General features: G+C 43.7%; 1 pseudogene; it reads right to left on the reverse strand.

The window, feature by feature from the left end:
• Positions 1 to 21064, reverse strand: part of LOC132646976 (grainyhead-like protein 2 homolog) — a 76109-nt pseudogene that overhangs the window by 5829 nt on the left and 49216 nt on the right.

The following is a 21064-nucleotide window of genomic DNA, read 5'->3' on the forward strand; positions in this document are numbered from 1 at the left end:
GACTGTGGCTTCATAGAATGAGTTTGGTAGTGTTCCTTCTGTTTCTATTTTGTGGAATAGCTTGAGGAGAATTGGAGTTAGCACTTCTTTGAAGGTCTTGTAGAATTCTGTGCTGAAGCCATCTGGTCCAGGGCTTTCTTTGGAGGGGAGACTGTTAATGACTCTGAAGGAGAAAAACCACATGATCATCTCCTTAGACGCCGAAAAAGCATTTGACAACGTCCAACACCCATTCATGTTTAAAGTCTTGGAGAGATCAGGGATACAAGGCACATACCTAAACATAGTAAAGGCAATATATAGCAAGCCTATAGCTAACATCAAACTCAATGGAGAGAAACTTAAATCAATCCCACTGAAATCAGGAACAAGACAAGGCTGTCCATTGTCCCCATATCTCTTCAACGTAGTACTTGAAGTCCTAGCCAGAGCAATAAAACAACTAAAGGAGATCAAGGGGATACAAATCGGAAAGGAAGAGGTCAAAGTGTCACTATTTGCAGATGATATGATAGTATACATGAGCGACCCCAAAAATTCAACCAGAGAACTCCTTCAGCTGATAAACACCTTCAGCAAAGTGGCAGGATACAAAATCAACTCAAAAAAATCAGAAGCCCTCCTATATACCAAAGACAAAAAGGCTGAGAAAGAAATTAGGGAAACAACACCCTTCACAATAGCCACTAATAACATAAAGTACCTTGGTGTGACTCTAACCAAGCAAGTGAAAGACCTGTTTGAGAAAAACTTCAAGTCTCTGAAGAAAGAACTCTAAGAAGATATCAGAAGATGGAAAAATCTCCCGTGCTCATGGATTGGTAGGATTAACATTGTGAAAATGGCCATACTGCCAAAAGCAATCTACAGATTCAATGCAATTTCCATCAAAATACCAACTCAATTCTTTACAGACCTTGAAAAAAAGATTCTCAGCTTCATATGGAGAAACGAAAAACCCAGAATCTCCAAAACGATCCTGTACGACAACAGATCATCTGGAGGTATCTCCATTCCTGATCTCAAGCTGTACTACAGGGCAACAGTAATAAAAACTGCATGGTATTGGCATAGAAACAGAAAGGAGGATCAATGGAACCGCATAGAAGACCCAGAAATAAATCCACACACCTATGAATACTCGATATTTGACAAAGAAGCCAATTCCATTCAATGGAAAAAAGACAGCATCTTCAACAAATGGTGCTGGACCAACTGGATGTCTACATGCAGAAAAATGAAAATAGATCCATATTTATCACCCTGCACAAAACTAAAGTCAAATTGGATCAAGGACCTCAACATAAAACCAGATACCCTAAATCAATTGGAAAAAAAAGTGGGGAACAGCCTAGAACTCATTGGCACAGGAGACAACTTCCTGAACAGAACACCAACAGCACAGGCTCTAAGAGCAACAATCAATAAATGGGACCTCATGAAACTGAAAAGTTTCTGTAAAGCAAAGGATACCGTCATCAAAACAAAATGACTGCCTACAGATTGGGAAAGAATCTTCACTAACCCTTTATCTGACAGAGGACTAATATCCAGTATATACAAAGAACTAAAGAAGCTGAAAAGCAGCAATCCAAGTAATCCAATTAAAAAATGGGGAACAGAGCTAAACAGAGAATTCTCGACAGAGGAATATCGAATGGCAGAAAAACACTTAAAGAAATGCTCATCCTCATTAGCCATCAGGGAAATGCAAATCAAAACAACCCTGAGATATCACCTTACACCCATCAGAATGGCCAAGATGAAAAACTCAAGCGATTACACATGCTGGAGAGGTTGTGGAGAAAGGGGAACCCTCCTCCACTGCTGGTGGGAATGTAAACTGGTACAACCACTCTGGAAAGCTATCTGGCGCTTTCTAAGACAAATAGGAATATTGCTTCCTCCAGACCCAGCTATACCACTGCTAGGTATATACCCAAAGTTTGTTCAAGTACACAAAAAGGACACTTGCTCAACCATGTTTATAGCAGCCAGAACCTGGAAACAACCCAGATGTCCATCAACGGTGGAATGGGTACAGAAATTGTAGTATTTTTATACAATCCATTGTATGAGTAGTATTCCAATACTACTCAGCAATCAAAAAGGAGGAAATCATGAAATTTGCAGGCAAATGGTGGGATCTAGAAAAGATCATTCTGAGTGAAATATCCCAGAAGGAGAAAGACAAATATGGGATATACTCACTTATATAGACCTATAAGATATGATAAACATAATGAAATCTATACACCTAAAAAAGATAATCAATTGAGCAGACATGGGTTAAGATGATCAATCCTCGTTTAGAAACACAGATGGGATGTGCATTGAACGTATGACAGGAGTCTACTGAGCGCATCTGAAAGACTCTAACTAGCAGTGTTTTCAAAGCAAAGACCCATGACCAAACCTTTGGCAGAGTACAGGGAATCATAAGAAAGAAGGGGAGTTAGTCTGATGGGGAAAGGATAGGAGCTCCACAAGGACCAAATATATCTGGGCACAGGGTCTTTTCTGAGACTGACATTCAACCAAGGACCATGTATGGATATAACCTAGAACCTCCACTCAGATGTAGCCTGTGGTAGCTCAGTAACCAATTGGTTTCCCAAAGTGAGGGGAACAGGGACTATTTCTAACAGGAACTCAATGACTGGCTCTTTGGTCTCCCCACCCCCGAAGGGAGGAGCAGTCCTGTTAGGCCACAAGAGGAGGGCTTTGCAGCCAGTCCTGAAGATACCTGATAAAACAGGATCAGATGAATGGGGAGGAGGTCCCCCCTATCAGTGGACTTGGAAAGGGGCATGGTGGAGATGAGGGAGGGAAGGAGGGACTGGGAGGGAATGAGAGATCGGGACACGGCTGGGATACAGAGTTAATAAAATGTAACTGATAAAAAATAAAAAAAATAAAAATAAAAAGATTTCTGTATGCATTTCACAGTATGGGCTGCACTCACCCACCGCACTGGGTGCTACTCATCTTATCCCTACATCATATATGATGCACTATCCTACATCACAGACACTTTCTACCATCTTGGTGACTGCCTTTCATAATGCCATTGCTTTTCTTTGTAATTCTGTTTTATTTTAGATACTTAAAAGCACTCTCAAAGAGTCAATGGATTTGAAATTTCAAAAGGCACCCATGGCACAAAAAAGTAGGAATAGCATTCCTTTCTGTGCATAGTGCTTGCTGCATGTGTACGTGTGCTGGGGGTAAGGGGAGGGGGAGGATGGAGTCCCCAGTATTTTCACCTAATTATTCTCACTCAGTTGCCTTCTAAGATTTGGCTTTGGTTAGTGTCACTTGCAATTTCTTTTTAATTTTCAAGTGAAAAAGTTTGCTTATTCAACAGCAGTAGTCTCATGTCTGTTCAGTCGCCCTTTTTTCTAAAAGAAAAAGGAATCCATTCCTGGCTCCTCTTTTCAGTAATTAGGCTCTCCACTCTCCAAAGCATGTACTCCGCAAAGGGCTGATCAATCAACTGTCTATCCCGCCTCTTTCCCAGATGCTTATTATCGATTCTTGCTTTCCCTTTACTCTTTGTGTGACTGGCATTGTTTATTCTTCTTTTATGTAAACATATGGACATCTGCCTAGCTAGACTTGAGTTGATGGAGAGCTTAGGGTGGTGCCACCATTTGGGGTAGAGCTTGGTAAAAGAGGCACCTATGTCTTCCAGCCTCATTTTGTAAAATGGTGATGATGCTATTTCCATGCCATGTTCATAGGAGTATGACAATAATTAAAAGGAGCCTGTAGCACTCAGCATGGTGGGACATACTCTGCGAATAGCAAACATTTGCAACAAACATTGTGCCCAAGGCCTGAGGATATGCAACTGACAGCAAGAGACAAACCCCTCGGGACTGCATATTCTACTGGAGAAAAGAAGGAAGGAACACCCAACCAATATTAGGTATGCCAGGAGGTCTGGCTTCTTTCCTCTTGCAGTAGCAAAACATTCTGACCATCAGCAACTTGAGGACAAAGTTTATTTCCTCTTATACCTCAAATACCAGTCTGTTACTGAGAAGCTAAAAAACTCAAGCAGGAAGTAAAGCAGAAAGGCAGAAAGGAAAGCTGCTAACTGGTTTTCTGACTGGCTCTTGCTCAGCCGTCTAGAGACAGTGCTGACTCAGCAGGCTGGGTCTTCCCACATCATTCATCAATCAAGACAATTTTTCACAGAAATGGCCAAAAGCCAGTCTGTCTCAGGCAATTCTTCAACTGAGGGTCCCTTGTCCTAGGTGACTCTAGGTCATGTCAAGTTGACAATAAAAACTGATCAAGACACCAGGTTGAAATAAAATAAAGCAGGTGGAGGCACACAGAGAAGAGGTGTTATTTATGTGAGTGGTCTGACAGGCCCCACAAGCTGGGGGTGAGCAGCCCCAACATCGTGATATGAAAGAAGAGCATCCTGGCAGAGGGGACAGCATGTGCAAGAGCCCTGAGGTCTGAGTGGCTTCACTGACCTCCAGAACAAGCTCCGAGGTTCTGTGGTCAATGTTCACTCTTCATAAGGTTACTGTGTGGTGGTTTCAGGAATGGCCCCCCTAGACTAGTGTGTGTGAATGCTTGGCCCACAGGAAGTAGCACAGTTAGGAGGTATGATCTTTTGCTTGCTGCTGTGTATGCTTGTGGTAAGAGCCAGGCAAGCTCTGAAACAGTCTCAAGAAACAGCAAGCCCACACACCTCAGTGGTTAAGTGGTTAAAGTGCCTGCCACACAGCATGGGGACCTGAGTCTGGATGTCCAAACTGCACGTTTAGCCAGATGCTACAGTGCACACCTGCAATGGCCGAGCTCCCATGGACTTGCAGCAGGTGCTACAGCAGAGACTGAGCCTGTCTCAATCAGGGGGAAGCTGAAGTGACCTCAGTGTTGTCCTCTGACCTCCACACATGACACAGCCCATGCTCACTGATGAAAACACATGTGCACACACATACACACAAACACCAGTTTTTTTAAAGTGAGCATACCACCTTCTAGCTAACCGAGCTTCTGCACCCATCATGTGGCATGGCTCACAGGCTGTAGGACATCCATGTGGGCTACAGAAAGTCACCACCTCGGAACTGTTCATGAATCTGTCTGATATGGTACCTTCTGATTCAAATACCAGTTCACACCTGAAGGAAGGGTGGAAACACAGTTGTATTTTTTTTAGGTGACAGAGTCACATTTCATCACTGTCAATAATTATTTTCTCTTTTTAAAAAGTGAAAGACTACTTTAAAAACAAAACCAGAAAAAACGAGGGCACGTATGACATGAAAGAAGAAAAGAGACTGAAGGAGGTTGCCAGAGGTTGGGGACAAGAGGTGGGAAGACTGAGGGAGGAGAGTGTACTAAAACTCACTTCGTTCAAAAATGTTTTAATCTAATGTCTTGTATGCTAATGACAAAACTGCAATAAAATAAGTAAAAGGGAACATATATCCAAGTAACAGAGTCATGGCTGAAGACAGGGAATACTGACCACTCCACTGTACTCTTGACATGTTTACATATGTGGATTCATTTCACACAAGCACATATCACCCATATTTATGCCACTAACGATATGGACATCTATACAGTCTGCCCTCGATAACTGCAGGCAGCACCCACAGGGTTAAGTGACTAAAGATCAAAAGTATTTTATAAAAGTTGTGCTTGTGCTGAATATGTATAGACATTTTTTGCCATTACTTCTTAAACAATGCTATCTACACAGCTTTTACATTCATCAGGTAGTGTAACTAGGGATGGTTTAAAGCAGATGGAGGATTGCCGAAGTTGCGTAGGAATATGCTATTTTATATAAAACACATGGACTTGAGTACTCATGAAGTTTAGTATTATGGAAAGTTGTGAAACAAATTCTAGATATGGAGAGATGATGTATAAATTTATGTATTCATTTTATGCACACATATTACAATATATAGGAATACACATACATTACACATGCATATTATATACCCATGTACATATTTATTATAACATACAAACATGTACTGGTAAATGTGAGTATAATAAAATATCCTGGTTCTCGGTGGATCCACATTCCAGTCAGTGTTTTCATACCTCACACAGAGACACAAATCAACTCAGGATAGAATTACATTAGCTGGAGAAATGGCTCAGTGGTTAAGAGCACTGCCTGTTCTTCCGGACGTGAGTTCAATTCCCAACACCCACATGGCAGTTTACAACTGACTGTAATCCAGCTCCAAGTGACTTGACACACTTACACAGACATATATGCAGGCAAAACACCAATGCACATAAAACAAATAAATCATTTTTAAAAATAGAACTACATCAGTAAGCTCTAGTGTTCTTCAAAAGACACCATCTCCATCACACGCTGATGGTCCCCTTCGACAGAGCCTGTGGTCTTGACACCCCTAAGGTCAATGAACTTGGTTTGTAGATCACTACCAGCCCACTTGTGGACCCTGAAAAGGCTCTTCTTGACCACCTTTCCCACTTGTAACACTCCAGAAGCAAGCAGGTAGTTTGTGTTAAACGTTAAGGAAACTTTTTGTTCCAGAGTTGAAAGGAAGATGAAGCCAGAATTGCCTGAAGACTATGACTAAAGCCATGGAGGGAACCTGAAGTTTCCAAGGCTTGCAGCTCTCTCTACCCATTCCCCTGCCTCACCCCCATTTACCATCTACCAAAACAACACAGGAGTTGAAGGGAGGCTGAAAAGTTAGAAAAGTTGCTGTAGAGTAGGTGAAGTGACCTTTTGTTCCACAGTGGTCCAGTGTGAACACATCTTCAGGGTACTTATGAAAGTAGACAGAGGTTACAGAAGGAAAAAAAGACACCAAGGACCAAAGCAGGATCCCAGCATAGCACAGCAGTTCAAACCTGTTCTAGATCTGTGGTATCCATTCCTCAGGCTGTTCTAGGAGTTGGTTAAATACGGATTCCTACAAGGCCTCGTGGTATATGCTTACAGTCCCATAATCCCTGTGTTCAGAAAGGTGAGGCAAGAATCCAGGTCAGCCTGAATCTTCAGCAACATTGCCTCTTCAGCAGGAAGGACTAAGAATGTGCATTGAAATAACCTCTAGATACTCCTATAAACACTTATTTTATCTGCTCTTAAAAACCAGACTAAGGTGTGGAAGTGGACAATGATGTTCAGAGAAATCTGACTATTTTACATTATTTTGTAGACCATTTATCCATCCTTCAGCAATTTCAAGGTCATTAAAAAATCTTGGTTCATCCCTTCTAGGCTTTTTGTAGTATCTGTTCTTTCTAATCAGTTTAAAATTCAGAGCCCATGATGGTGGTGACACAGCCTTTAGTCCTGGCACTACCGGGGCAGAAGCAGGTGGATCTCTGAATTATATAGGCCAGCCTTGCTTATACAGTCAGTGAATTGCAGGTCAGCTGGGGCTACACAGTAAGACCCTGTCTCAAAACAAAACAAACAACAACAAAAATCATAGTTCATTAGAAGTTCCATAGTCTTTCTTTGCTTCTGGATTTGTTTCTGCTCTGAGTAGAATAGAAATCAATAGTCCCCACAAGTCACGACAAACAAAAAGCTGCCAAGCCTCCTCCTGCGCCTTCTGGAGAGTGACAGTGCTGCTCTGCTCAGAATGACCAGGGTCATGAAATGCCAGAGTGGGAGCAGTATGAAACCCACCGTGGCCACATTCTTCTAATTTTTTTCTGATTACTACTCAGAACTGTAGATAGACACTCACAATACATTCACAATATCACACAGCTGTTCTCTCAAGTTCCAAAACTTTCTCATCACTTCCACAGGAAATGCACTAGTGTAGATCTTCCTTCTGCTCCCCAACCCATGGCAAACTTGCCTGCTTTCTCTCTCCCAGAAGTCATTGATTCTGGACATTACTGATAAATTGAATCGTGTAATAGAGGACATTTTGTGTCTTCCTGCCAGTTTTACTCTGTATATACTCCTAAAGAATTGGAAACAGATGTCCAAACAGAAAGTAGCCTGTGAGCATTCACAGCAGGGCATTCTCAGGAGCACCCCAAGAAGGAAAAGCACATGGACCTGTTAGCTGAATGAATGAAAAAAAAAATGAAGTATGTTGTGTTCATACAGTGAATGATTACTCTGCCAGTAAAGAGAAGGAAGCGCTGGTTTGTAGCATGTTCTAGCATGGACACACACCAGGGAAAAGTACAAATGAAAGTGATCTCAGGCCATTGCGTTGTGTGGTCTACACATAGGAACTTCCTCACGTACTGCAGTGTTCAGCCATAAGCCCAAATATCCCATCCGATGCATTTCTCAGACCAGCAGCCCCCAGGAGAGGTGAGAGGCAGCGCTGGTCCCCATCACTGTCACAGCCTATCCCCTACTGCACAGCTGTCTCTGAAACTGCTCATACTGAGGCACAGTCAAAGCTGGGTGAACAGCGTGTGAATAAAACACAGCTTTCCCTAGGTCGTGCTGCTAACCCTGGCCTAGGGCAGCGGAGAGAAGGGGAGAATCATCTCAAACCACTGCAGTTCTGCAGCAGATCTTTCCCCATAACCAACATGTCCTCTCTCCACTTTGGAATACGCTACCCAAGCCAACAAGGCACCATACATTTTTTGGTTTGTGTTTATTTGGACACTATATGCACCTAATTTGGTTTTATTAAAACAGATAAATGAAAGCCCCATGTTATCCTTCCTCCAAAGCATCTGACTGGGATGATTAGTCTGGAACCAATAGGAATTTGGCTGTTATTCCAAAAGTCTGTCTTAACACGCTGATAGGCTGACACAGACATGGATATTTACAAAGAACTCGACTCTTCACTTTCTTTCTGATTCTGGAGCCACCTAAGTTCTGCCCAGGTGGCAGGGCAGGGACTCTGGAGGCTGAGGGGGCTGTGGCTTACCACTTCCATCAGGCCCTTCACTGTGGGCGATCTCAGCATCAGGGCGTCGAACACTTCATCACTCTCCTTCCACACGTACAAAAGCACTGCAAGAGAAGGTGACAGCCAGCGTGACTCCTGTCACATGGGAGTCTCAAGCTGACACCACCTGCTCTGCCAACAGGCCAATGACTACTGGGATGTACCAGCTCTGACACCTAGATCCACACTTTAGTTTCTCAAGAAAGGCACACAGTCTCCTCATGACTACTGTTCCCTGTGCTCATTCAGTGAATACCACTGAAGGCTCCTGGGTGCCATAGGCTGTATATACCAAGAGCTGAGGTTGAGGCAGAGAGCTAATAGACCCCATTCTCTGCCTTTAGGGAGTTTATGGTCCATTAGGAGAGACAGGCAGGTACCAGATGACCTAGACGCCATTGTGAGAGCCATAAAGAAAGAGCCAAAAAGAGGATGCTTTCCAGACAGCTCCTACCATGGTGAGGTGAGGGAGAAGGCTAAGATACTCAAGTATCTCTGAGTTGTGAAGAGCATAGAAGCACCAAATCTAGAAAGGAATGACACCAGGAGAAGAGAAGGTCAGGCAGACATTCTCCTGCACAGGCTTGGAAGGGTACCAGGGTAGCACCTAGGACAGTCCAGGAAGAACTTAGGATGCAGAGAATCACAGATTTGGGTGCAAGTCCAGCTCAGCCCCTGCTGTGACCCTAATGACTTAATCTTTCCCTGTCTGGATAATCTGTGAAGTAGGACACTAGCATCCAGCACATAGGTGCCTGCTGCCAGTTCTGGGAAATAAGGTCCATGTGGTAGGCTTCATCTAGGCCCAGCACACAGAGAGGCTCAGTCTTCAACCTACAGAAGCAACCAGGAAGTAGGTGTGGCCCCTGTGCCCTCCAGCGAGGGCATAGCTTTTCCTTTCACTTCTCTGTAAGAGCTCTGAACTGGGGAGTGTGCAGGCTAAGATGGGCAGGCACTGCCGATCTCAGCAATGTAAATGGACCTCGGGAGGCTAAGATGCACCTGTGGGGTCCCACAAACATGGTCACCCTTGCTTCTGCTTCCCCTGACCACTGAGTCCTCCTCCTGTGCCCACCACTCCAGCAATCATGCTGAAAGGGCAGCTCCCAGAAAACAAAAACAAACAAAACAAACAAACAAACAAACAAAAAACTGGCCACTGTCATTCAGGTGCAGTCCGGCATTCCAGAGGGCTACTCTTTTTATCCTCTGGCAGCATCGTAACTTCCCACCCAAGGGAAGAAAAAGCTGAAACCCCTCATCTGTCCACACTAGGGAAAACTGCCCCAGGCAAAAACAATAACAGCAAAACACTGGTGAGCCTACATCTCAACTATCATCTTAAATCCACCTAGCTACCATCACCATCAGCAGAAAAACAAAGGCAGGACTGGGAAATGAAATCAGCCAAATCCAAACTCCATGTCTCCCTCCCCCTCCATCCCAAAGGCTTTCTTAAAGCTGTGCATATAAAGACCACATTGACAGGGGTTCTGCCCAAACTCCCTTCTGTGGCCTGTGAATGTTCAGGTAGATTGCGGTGACTGTGGTAACGGGAGGAGAGGCAGAGGAAGGAGAGAGGCAGACTTGGGCACTGGTGCCTTCTTTATCAAACATCAAAACAGAAGTGCCGAATAAATATGCAGACTGACTGCACTTCCTACAAGTTTACAACTTTAGTCCCTTGAAGCAATCCTGCATCACTTCCATGTCAGTTAAGCTGCCAAGGAGGCAATGTGAACAGTGTGAGAAAAATACTTAGAATGCGGACCCTGGCTACATCCAGATAAGGAAGAGTAAACCCAAGAGGAAGACATACTGGCAGCTATTACTTGATGGAAATTCTGTAACTTCTTGAAGCTCTCAACAACAGAAAGAGAGGGAAAGAGCAACTTCCATCAGGATGACCCTAGAGAGATTACATTCTATTAAAATTAGCACTACTAATAAATAGCCTCAGCTTGAACCATTGCTTTTCCTGTTGCTCAGGGGTGGCTGGTAAGAGCTCAGGTGCTTCATTTTGTTCTGTTTTGTTGAGCAGGTGGGGCAGTCTCAGCCTTCCCCTGTCAGGCTTGCTGACAGCTAGCCTAGAGGCCATACTGGGCTCCAGACCGTTAGAGGGCTTGCCCACAGAGCCAGTTTTCATTAGATTTATTCTGGGGTGTACCAATGGCAACAATCCTGCCAACCACAATAGGAACCAGCACTGAACATCCCAGACATCACACAGCCAAAGGCAGGCAGCCTCTTGTGGAGCCCCAAAATGACTCTGACCCAGTTACCCTGACAAGTGGCTGCAAAGGAAAAACAACCTGTAAGGATGGCTTTGCTGTTAACTGTCACCATTCTTCTTGAGCGACTTCTGACAAGTAGGAGCTGCCACTAACCCTCAATACCCGAGCCAAGCACCTGCTCAGAGCAAGGGGCCCAGTGATGTCTCCATCCTTCTCCAAAGAGAAGCTCTTGGAGGTAGCGTGGAGGTGGTTCTTACCGCTGGTAGGTTACAGCGCCCTCTGTGTCTGAATTCAAAGTTTCAGAAGCCATACCTTAACTTTTACTTATAGGCCAATACAATTTGTAGTGGCAATTTTGGTGGCAGTTTCACAAGCTTTGAAAAATAGTTATTGGACCAGCTACCAGGCTGTAAATATAATTCCACACACCAGTGTGACTCCTGGTTTCCCTATGACTCTGCCCTATTCTTAAGTAAAGTCAGGGAGGAAAAGACACCAAGGAATGGAGGTGAAAACAAGTGATGGTGAACTGGGAGCCACCATCTCATATGGGCTTTCCCAACCTGTTGTTGTTAATTGTTTTATCTATTGAATATCTCTGAATCACTGGTTCATGAGACGCACTCACAGAGCCAATGTCCTCTGAACTATGTATTTCCCTGCTGGAGGAGTTGGGAGCCACATAACCGTTCCTTCAAGGCCTGTAATGGAAAAGCCTGTAACCTCCCATATGAGGGAAACCCCACCAGGATTGGGAATGGTTCAGTCTCAGGGAGTGAGTTCTTGACAAGACACTCCCTAACCTTCACACCAGTGGCACACAGGAAGGAGAGATACCTCGCTTTACGTTTTCTTCTTTAATCTGCTGCTTAGAGGGTGTCAGACCAAACTCCTCTTCCATGGGCCTGAACATCCGTTTAACAAGGACGCTGCTGCTGGAGAAGACAGGCAGAAATGGTTAAATACATCAGAGAGTGTCACACCACAGGGTACTAACCTGTCCTCCCCTGCAGGCTCTACACCACCATCCCCACTGAGGGAGAAAGATGGAGCCACAAAAGGGAGGTTGCTAAGCCTGCCTCTCCTTTTCTGTTCAGAAGGTCAGGACCACGGAAAAGCTGATGGCACCCAAGTTGCAGCAGCCTCTCACATCCACGGTGAGCTCCCGACAGGAGACAACACAGGCCACTTCAACAGACCTCTCTTGAAGACTGTCCTGGCTTCCTACAGTTCTCCCTTTCCTGGTTGCCACAGTGAAGGTTCAACCCACTCCACTGAGACCAGAACATTCTCTCTGGAGTCAGTTCTGCATTTGCTTTCAAAGTTCTTATGCTTTCCAGACAGACTAAGGGAATTAGAAGAGAAATCAGAAAAGTGGAGATTTACAATTCTTTAGTCTCAGGCGTAGATGCAGACTTGTAGAAAATGATCATTTCTCTGGAGACTAGCCCATGAGGCAGTGTCTAGCAATCACTTAGCAGAATGGTTAGGACAGGACTTCAGCAGTCAGACCACCTCGATGGATTTTAAATCCCTGCTTTGTAGTTTATTACTGTACAAATTTGGCATGTTGCTCAACTTCCCTGCTCCTCAGTCTCCTAAAAGGAGGCTGTTGACTTAGAAATAATAATATTTGAGGAACTAGAAGTATTAATTACACCAAATTGATCAGTATACACTATTTACACTGTCAAGTGATCGTACCACACCAGATAAATAAGTACAAATATTATGTTCAAATAAAAATTAATTACTTTAATACAATTTAAAAGGAGGCTGGGGAGGTGGTTCAGCAATAAAGGCTGTACACTGCTCTTGCAGAGGACCAGAGTTAGGTTCCTAGCACCATGGCAGGGGGCTAAGCTTTCTGTCCTCCAGCTCCAAGGGATCCAATGCATCTGACCTCCACTAACACCTGCACATGCGTGTACATACGCACATGCAATGCACACATGGTTTAAAAAATAATAAAAATGCTATATTTATAGGAGGCTCTCTACAGGAGGCTCCCAGGAGAATTCTATGAGTGTCGGGGACTGAGGGGAAGCACCACCAAAGTACTAGATGAAGACAATGAAGATGCTGATGATCACAGGCTGAGGGCAAGAACAGAGAAGACTAGATTTTCCACCCAGAGCAAACAGCTCGCTACCTCCTGGTCTCACATAGGAGATGGACACAGTAATTAACCCCAGTCCTGCGGGTAACACAAAACTGTGACTCCTGCCTGAGTGAGCTTCCTGCCACCAGAGAGCCATTCAACACTTCCCAAGTCGGGTTGGTAGGGACCCAGCTTATAAAAGCACATGCACACTACCTGGGACAGTCTGAAAACATTCCTATCCATGTTGGAAGCGTATATCACTAAAACCAACGGTACTTAATTTACCTCCAAAGGGAGCATCAGCCAACTGAGTTTCTTAACACACATCTCCGCCTTGCTCACTTACGTCCCAAGCACTCTGAGGCAGCTGGATAAGAACAATCTTAGCCCTTGTGTCCACAATGACAGAAGGCTCAAATGTGTTATCAGCCTTGCACACTGTGATCCAGCTAATAGGAAAAAAGGCTATTCGCATGTGCCACCTTCAAGGGAACCATCTCATGAAAGAGCTACCCAAGAAATCTGAGATGCTTTTGAGGATAGCCTATCAAGAGCCATCTTATTTTATTTCCTCTATGTCAAACAGTAGAAACAGCTAAGGAAAAAACTACGACTCAGGTCTCACCTGAAGGCAGTAAAGAACTTTTAGGACACTGCTGCCTCTGCCTTGCCCTTGCTGCTTTGTCATAAAAGCAGGCATGATACTGTCTCCTTTTGGAACTGACCAAGAACTTAGAACTGTAATAGTAGTGACCATGAACTAGTGACCATGAACTTAGAACTAGAAGATTAAAAAAAAATCCATACACATAGCAGCCAGGCACCATTAGGTTAATAACTGGTAAATTGCCTGAAATGTTATCAGATACCTTCTCATGCTGTGTGAGTCAAGCTGCTTCACAAAGTAAGATTCATTTATATTTTTCCAGTTCAGTTGACTTTTGAGAACAACTTAATCCAAGCCACAGCAGGCTTTGTCATTAAAATAGTATCTCAGATAAACCACATTTCTCTTGGGAGGCCAAACACTTTCAAATCTATAAACCCAGTAGGAGTCAGTAAGTTTTCTATGTTATGAATCCAGTAGTTTCATTTATTTTTCAAAGCAAAACCAAACAAGGCAGCTATGACTTGCCCGCATTCTAATGAGAAGAATGCAGGCTGAAGGCCTTCTTGTGCCCAGCTCAGTGACACTATATAATCATTTTCAAAGGATCAGAGAGCAACAGAGCAGAGCTTTCCCTGACATCATCTCCATCACGAGGCCATCAGTTAGAAAAACCCAGGGCCAGCAGCACACTCAGCCATAGGCTTGTGGGGTTAATCACAAGGAAAACAAGACCCTTGGAAGCAACAAACAATATTAAGATTCATCCAAAAAATCCTGAGAAATGTTAGGTCTGATGCAAGAGCTACAAAGCTACCAGGACTTATGGTGAAACTTCTGGAGAGCACAAGGCACAGACACGCTCTGCGGGGTATTCTCCAGCCTCTTTAACTACCGCAAACAGTGAAGCTAACTCAAAATCACAAGCTTGGCCTGATCCATCTTCCTGATGGCTGCTGTGACAATGCCACTGAAGTCAGTACCTCCTCAGGGCTAGATGAGCACACACGGTGTCCTCAGAGCTCAGAGATCTGTCTGCCCTGCCAGGAGAGCTCATGAGGTGAAACAAGGTTAGGCCTTGGTAAAGACCAGAAAGCTTACACAATAGGATATGCCCAGCCCCCACCCCTGTGCCTTCCCCTCAGCCATGGGTCTAGAATTGAGGAAACGGGGCAATGGAGGCACATTGGTGAGTGCTGGGAATTATGGGTAGGCACTGGCTCAACCTGTGCTTCTATCATGTACCAGCTAGACAACTTTGAAGAAGTTTCCAAATTTCTCAAGGCCTTTTTCCTCACTGTTAATGGCAGATAATAGGAAATCTGGGAGATAACAGGAAATCTCCCAGATTTCCTATTATGAAAAGAATACACATAAAAGCATTCAGAACCTAGCCAAGGTATCCAGGGAGTGCTATTACTTTAACATATAGCAATAGCCAAGGACCCAGCATGCATTAACACAGAGGCACTAACCTGCCCACATTGCTCAATCAGAGATGTACAGGACATGGCTGTCCTTGGAATGGATGACTACGCAACAACACAGGCAATTCTTATGGAGAGACCAGTGGAGTTACAGGTAGGTCACTGGCCACTTAGCTTGCAAAAGACAGGCTGATGGGTCTGCACAATCACTTCACACTCTCCTAAAGTTCCCCTTTATAACACTCCCTGTGAACTTTATCTCAGGAATACCACTAAGCAAAATGCCAAATGCTGGGGATGTAAGAGAGAGAGCCTTCTACAGCACCCTCAGTATAGACCTGAGGACATGGAGGTTAGGGACAGGAAGGCTGGATGAGGCTTCATGTGGATAAACAACAGTCCAGAGGGTGGACTTGGCTTCCTGAGCTCAAGCCAACATTCTTTTCATGACGCCATGCTGTCTCTTTATAAAATATGTGATTTAAAGATTAGAATTCATAGATCTAATCACTTGTTTGTTCCAACCAACTGAAATCTGATTATTTCTGTCCCAAGATAAAAAGAACAAACTACCCATTTCTGTTTTTGAAATGGGAGTTTTTATTTTCTAGACAGACTGGGCTAGCCAAAACGTTTGATCCTCCTGCCTCAGATCCCTGATTTCTGGGACTAAAGGCATGAGCCACTATGCTTGTCTTTCTAATCAATACTTAAAGGATTTACAACTGATTTTAGAGATTTGGTCCTGGACAAGTTCCAGTCCTAAGCAGCCTGAGGGTTATTTAATTTAATTCCTTTGAGAGTGTCTTCCTCTGAGACGGAAGGTGGCAAACTTTGTCTGAAAAGGGCCCAGCAGCAAAGGTTTTTCAGATTCTTACTGTAACACTCAATTCTGCTGCTGTATCACCAAAGAAACCATAGAGAACACATGAAGGAACTAATACAGCTGTGTTCCAGAAAAACATTCCTTGCAGAGGCTCGGGTGTACTTCATATCACCGATCATATAATGCCAGTCTTCACTGGAGGTTTTTAAACTATTGAAACCATCTTAGTCTGTAGACCATTCAAAATGGGTGATTGAGGCTGTGTGGCGTACACACCTTTAACCCCAGCACTCAGGAGGAAGATCTCTGTGAGCTCAAGGCCAGCCTGGCCTACATGGTGTGTTCCAGGCAGCTAGGGCTACAGACTGAGACCCTGCCCACCCCCACCACCACCAAAAGAAGATCTGGCCCTTGGTCTGTCACTTGAAAACTTCTGCTTCAGCCAGAATATCAGCTATACTTCCTTCACCAATTATGAAGTGTCTTACATAGGAATGGAAAAGTTTGACTATGGTTTGTAGGAAATTTATCTTGGGATGTTAGGTATACACAACTAATGCAAACAATAAGCATAAAATACGTATTAAGGAATGAATGTGGTTTTAGCCTGCTTTAAGAGAAAAATATAGCATTGAGCTTATAAGAGAGTTCCCAACATAATCTGCAATTCAGGAGGTTCTAAACACATGTATTCAGAAAACAAAAGCAAATAAAAACAAAACAAAACCAACTTAGTGGTCAGGCTGGAGAACTATGAGGTTAAAAGCACTGGCTGCTCTTCCAGAGGACCTGGGTTTAATTCCCAGCATCCATAGCACAGTTCATAATCATCTGTAACTCCAGTTCCAGGGATTCAATGCCATTTTCTGGCCTTCATGGGCAATAGGCATGCAACTGGTACACAAACCTACACAGAGGCAAAATGCTCCTTTTTTGCTGTTGTTGTATAAATTTAGTAGTCTCCCATGAGAGAAATTAAGATATTAAAAGATAAAATTATATTTTAACTAAGAACAGTTTCAGGGAAGAACAGAAGTTTGAATGTTGAGGGTGGAAAAGGCTTATCCAGAAAGCAGAGCAGGAGTGAATGGACAGAAGTTGAACACTGTTATCAGAGAGAACGTGCTATGACAATCTCAACTGTTAACCAATATGAAATGAGAGACCCTAAGAAGATTTGTAAAACACACTCTTGGGTATGTTTGTCAGGATGTTTCCAAAAAGAATTAATTAACCAGAGAAGATCATACTAAGCATTGGCAGTGTCATTCAAGAGACTGGAAGCCTAAATGACATTCTCTAACTGGCAGAGGCCACAGAGGAACAACTCTGGCATCTGCCCCTGCCTCTGCCCTATGTTGTTCCAAAAGAATAAGCCAAAGTACAGTTTTCCTCCTTTAAACTCTAAAAGCTGAAACCACCCAGCTCTTAGAAATAATATAATGAGCTTCCTCATATGCAGAGAGCATTCGTCACTGGCAATATTCAAATAGAAGGCAGCTCAACACCTACCCCGTGAGAATGTGCTACCAACATTACTGTGTCCTAGAAGAGTCATCTCGTGACCTTAAAACAGCCCTTTCATACCTGCAAGCTTCTGAGTATATAAAATGAGTTAAGGAAAGAAACTACACTGAAGAGTTAGCTGCCCCTAAACATTTATAGGTGGGCATATATTCTCTGCAAAGATGGGGCCAGAGAGACACATCTGGAAGATACAGAAGACAACTTCCTACCCCAAACCCACAGGGCAGTGAACAGGTTCTCAACCTACTCAGGCCCCATTCAACACCTTGAGTAAGGCTTCAGGAGCTGTTTGTGTCTCGGGCAGTTTTGAAAGCAGGAAAGGCTTTTACACTCTCAACCAGATCTTGTGCTGAGATGAAACGATGGGAAGCAAGAGCTATCAGAAAGATTTCAACAAACAGTGCACTAGAAGGGATGGGCCACATTTGCAAAATTACCATTTAGTCAAAGGCAGATCACAGGGAGAAAGGGAAGGCACAGAAGATGGGCTTGCAGGAAAAGGTGACCACCTGTTGCCCCTCTCTCCATTCTAGGTCACAGCACACGGGAAGGTCCCATCTCCTGCCCAGGGCGGCCCAGGCTGGGAAGGTGCATTGCCACCCCACAAACAAACATTATGTGCTTAGAATGAAGGACTGCTCTTACCCTTCTCGTTTGTCATCTGTGTTGTAATACACCTGTGGGGAAAACGAGAGGCTCATGTCAGACAGGATAAAACAGAAATCTGAATGAGTTGTCTGACTGTACAAACTATCTGTGAAGAGGAAAAAAGATACATTTGATTAGCAATGGTGTGTGTGTTAGATTTTATAAAGTAAATTCAGAAATGTGACTATTTCTAGCTTAAGCTGGTCTGATCTGATCAGATTACTCTGGCTCTCTGCCAAATGTTGCTCCTGACAATAAGAAAATCTGTTGGTAAGATCTAAACACATTCTTTAGAAAGGCTGTGCTGGCTCCTGCGTGTTTGTTCGTCAAAGGGGGCTTACCCTGGTTTCCCATCACCACAGAAATGTAAGGGTAAACTGTCAGCAAAGAAACTGGTGGACAAATATTTAACTGGGATGCCTATTTCACATATCAAATCTGGCCAGCATCCCTCAGGACCTGTGGCTCCTCTCAACATACCTCACCCCAACCCCTACCCTACACTCCTCTCTTGGCTGGACTTCCTGTTCCAACAGCATGTAACTCAGCCATTTTGGCTTTCTTTGCCTCTTGAACCTGGTGGCAGCTCTTGGCTTCTCTCTTACTTCTCTTTCCTTGCCCGTTTAGTCAGCTGGCCATGTTCAGCCTGGACTCCTCCCTCTGCCTGCTTTGTCCTTTACATATACAATAAAAATCTCCACACTTTAAGGGTAGCCACATCCTCCTCTTTTTATTTCAGTTTTTCATTCATTAACTCTCTTCATGCTCTAAAGGTCATGTGGCAAAAGGAAGATCTCCAAGGACAAGTGTCATTAGGAACGAGCAGTGGCAAGCACAATCAGAATTAGAGAAACTGAAGTATCCTGCAGACAGTGCCAGACAGTGGTGGCACATGCAGGCAACCATCTCTCTCTCTCACACACAGCCTTGCTGGCTATCTTTTCTGGACAAGATACAATATTCATATTCTTTCCTCTTATATATTGGTTCCTATGTAATAAGACAAGATAGAAATGTTAAAATGAATTTTAGTAGAAATGTACTCCATGCAAAAAGTATGAATATATTTATTATCATATTATATCATGAACCAAGAAACAAATAAACACACACACTCATGCATATGCACACATGCAACCCCCCACACACACCATGATCCTCTGGTTGTACAGCTGCCTTGTCACTATATAAAACATTCTCCAGAAAAAGGAGAAGCTGCAAGATTGAGAAATCAGGCTGATGTCAAGTCCCAGCACTTAGAATGCGAGGGGACTTGAGTTTGTCATAATGCTCCTATTTCTCAAAACAATCCTTTCAGCTAAGGATTCTGGATTCAAAAGAAAACAAAACGAGGCAAAATTAAAGTCCCAATTAGTATGGCCAAAACAAACTCGGGCTGATGCTAAGAAACATCTTCTCTTTCTTCTCCAGTTTTCATTTCTCCCTTGGGAGAAGTAACCTTAAAGAGTAAAGGAAATAACATCAGCATCACCCGAGAACTCTGGAAACCTTCCCTTATAGAGGACCGGTCTTCAGTTAGTACAGGAAAAACCGTGAGCAAGCTCCAGTTCATCTCCGTCAGCACTGGAGTGCTAGACCCAGCACACCAGTACCCTACTTTTAGTTTTTATTGAACAAAATCATAATTAATTCTCCTGTGGATGCATAGTTTTCATCATGAAATTTCAGTGTCTGCATAATCTTCCACAAAACTAAGCTGTCATAATGATTTAATTATTGAATATTTATTTGATTTCCAATCCTTCATTTCATTTGTAGATATAACCATAGGACTTGGCTATTGTGTTCTTGAAGGAAGATATAACATTCTTTTTCCTTCAGATGACTAATGATTTATCCACTCAATGAGAACTACTAATTTGCTAAGGAAAAAATTGTTGACAAGATCTTAATTTCTCTCCTCTGGGCAAATGTATGTATGAAATGTATGAAACAGTTTTACCTCTCACCACTAGGTGGCGATATGTGCACTGACTGAGTCTGCTTCACAGACACCACAACTTGAACAGGCAGATGAGGAGCTTTCTCCTGTCCTGTTGTCAACAATGTTCTAATAACAGCTCACACCTTTCTTTGCCTTAGCATGCCAGGCTTTCCTCCCAAGACAATGTTTTCTGTAAAAACCTACTTTTTGTGTTGCCATTCCCCTGCTGCTTGAGTTTATTTTTGTGGCCTGTTCTGCGTACACACCAGCACACCCTGAGGAGGGCAGTAGGAGGCTGTGAGCAAAAGTAGTACCTGTCCAGTCCTCTGCAGGTTGGCAAAGTGAACATCTGGTATGAAGAGCACGGGCTGCGAGTGCAGGTCAGGCATGGTTTTGAAGTACGTGATGTCACTTTTCTTCTGTAAAGGTATGGCGGCCAGCTTCCCGTCAGAGGCTGCACGAAACCACAACAACCACAGAACAGGGCTATGCACACATGAACACTGTCAGCCAAGTCCATGATCCTCCCCCAAAGCTTTCCCAGCAGCCTAGATTATGCTTCAAATGCCCTTCCCCAGGCCCAAATAAACAAAAAGAGCATGGGATTCTGGGAAGTACAATGAGGGTAGAAGGCTCTTCCACTTCCAGCTGTCCTGTGTGTACCGTGGAGGACTTCTGTTTGCTTTCCATATCAACGCTGCCCCTGTCTGCACTGTAGGGGCAAAGCAGGCCATACCTGGAGCCTTCGTACCTTCCCCTGTAGCCAGTTTCTTCTGTCTCTTCAAAGGACCCTGCTGTCTACAATTAGCATTGGGGAGGGGTTGACTT

The sequence above is a fragment of the Meriones unguiculatus genome, chromosome 14 (genome assembly GCF_030254825.1).
Source record: "Meriones unguiculatus strain TT.TT164.6M chromosome 14, Bangor_MerUng_6.1, whole genome shotgun sequence".
Lineage (NCBI taxonomy): Eukaryota > Metazoa > Chordata > Mammalia > Rodentia > Muridae > Meriones > Meriones unguiculatus.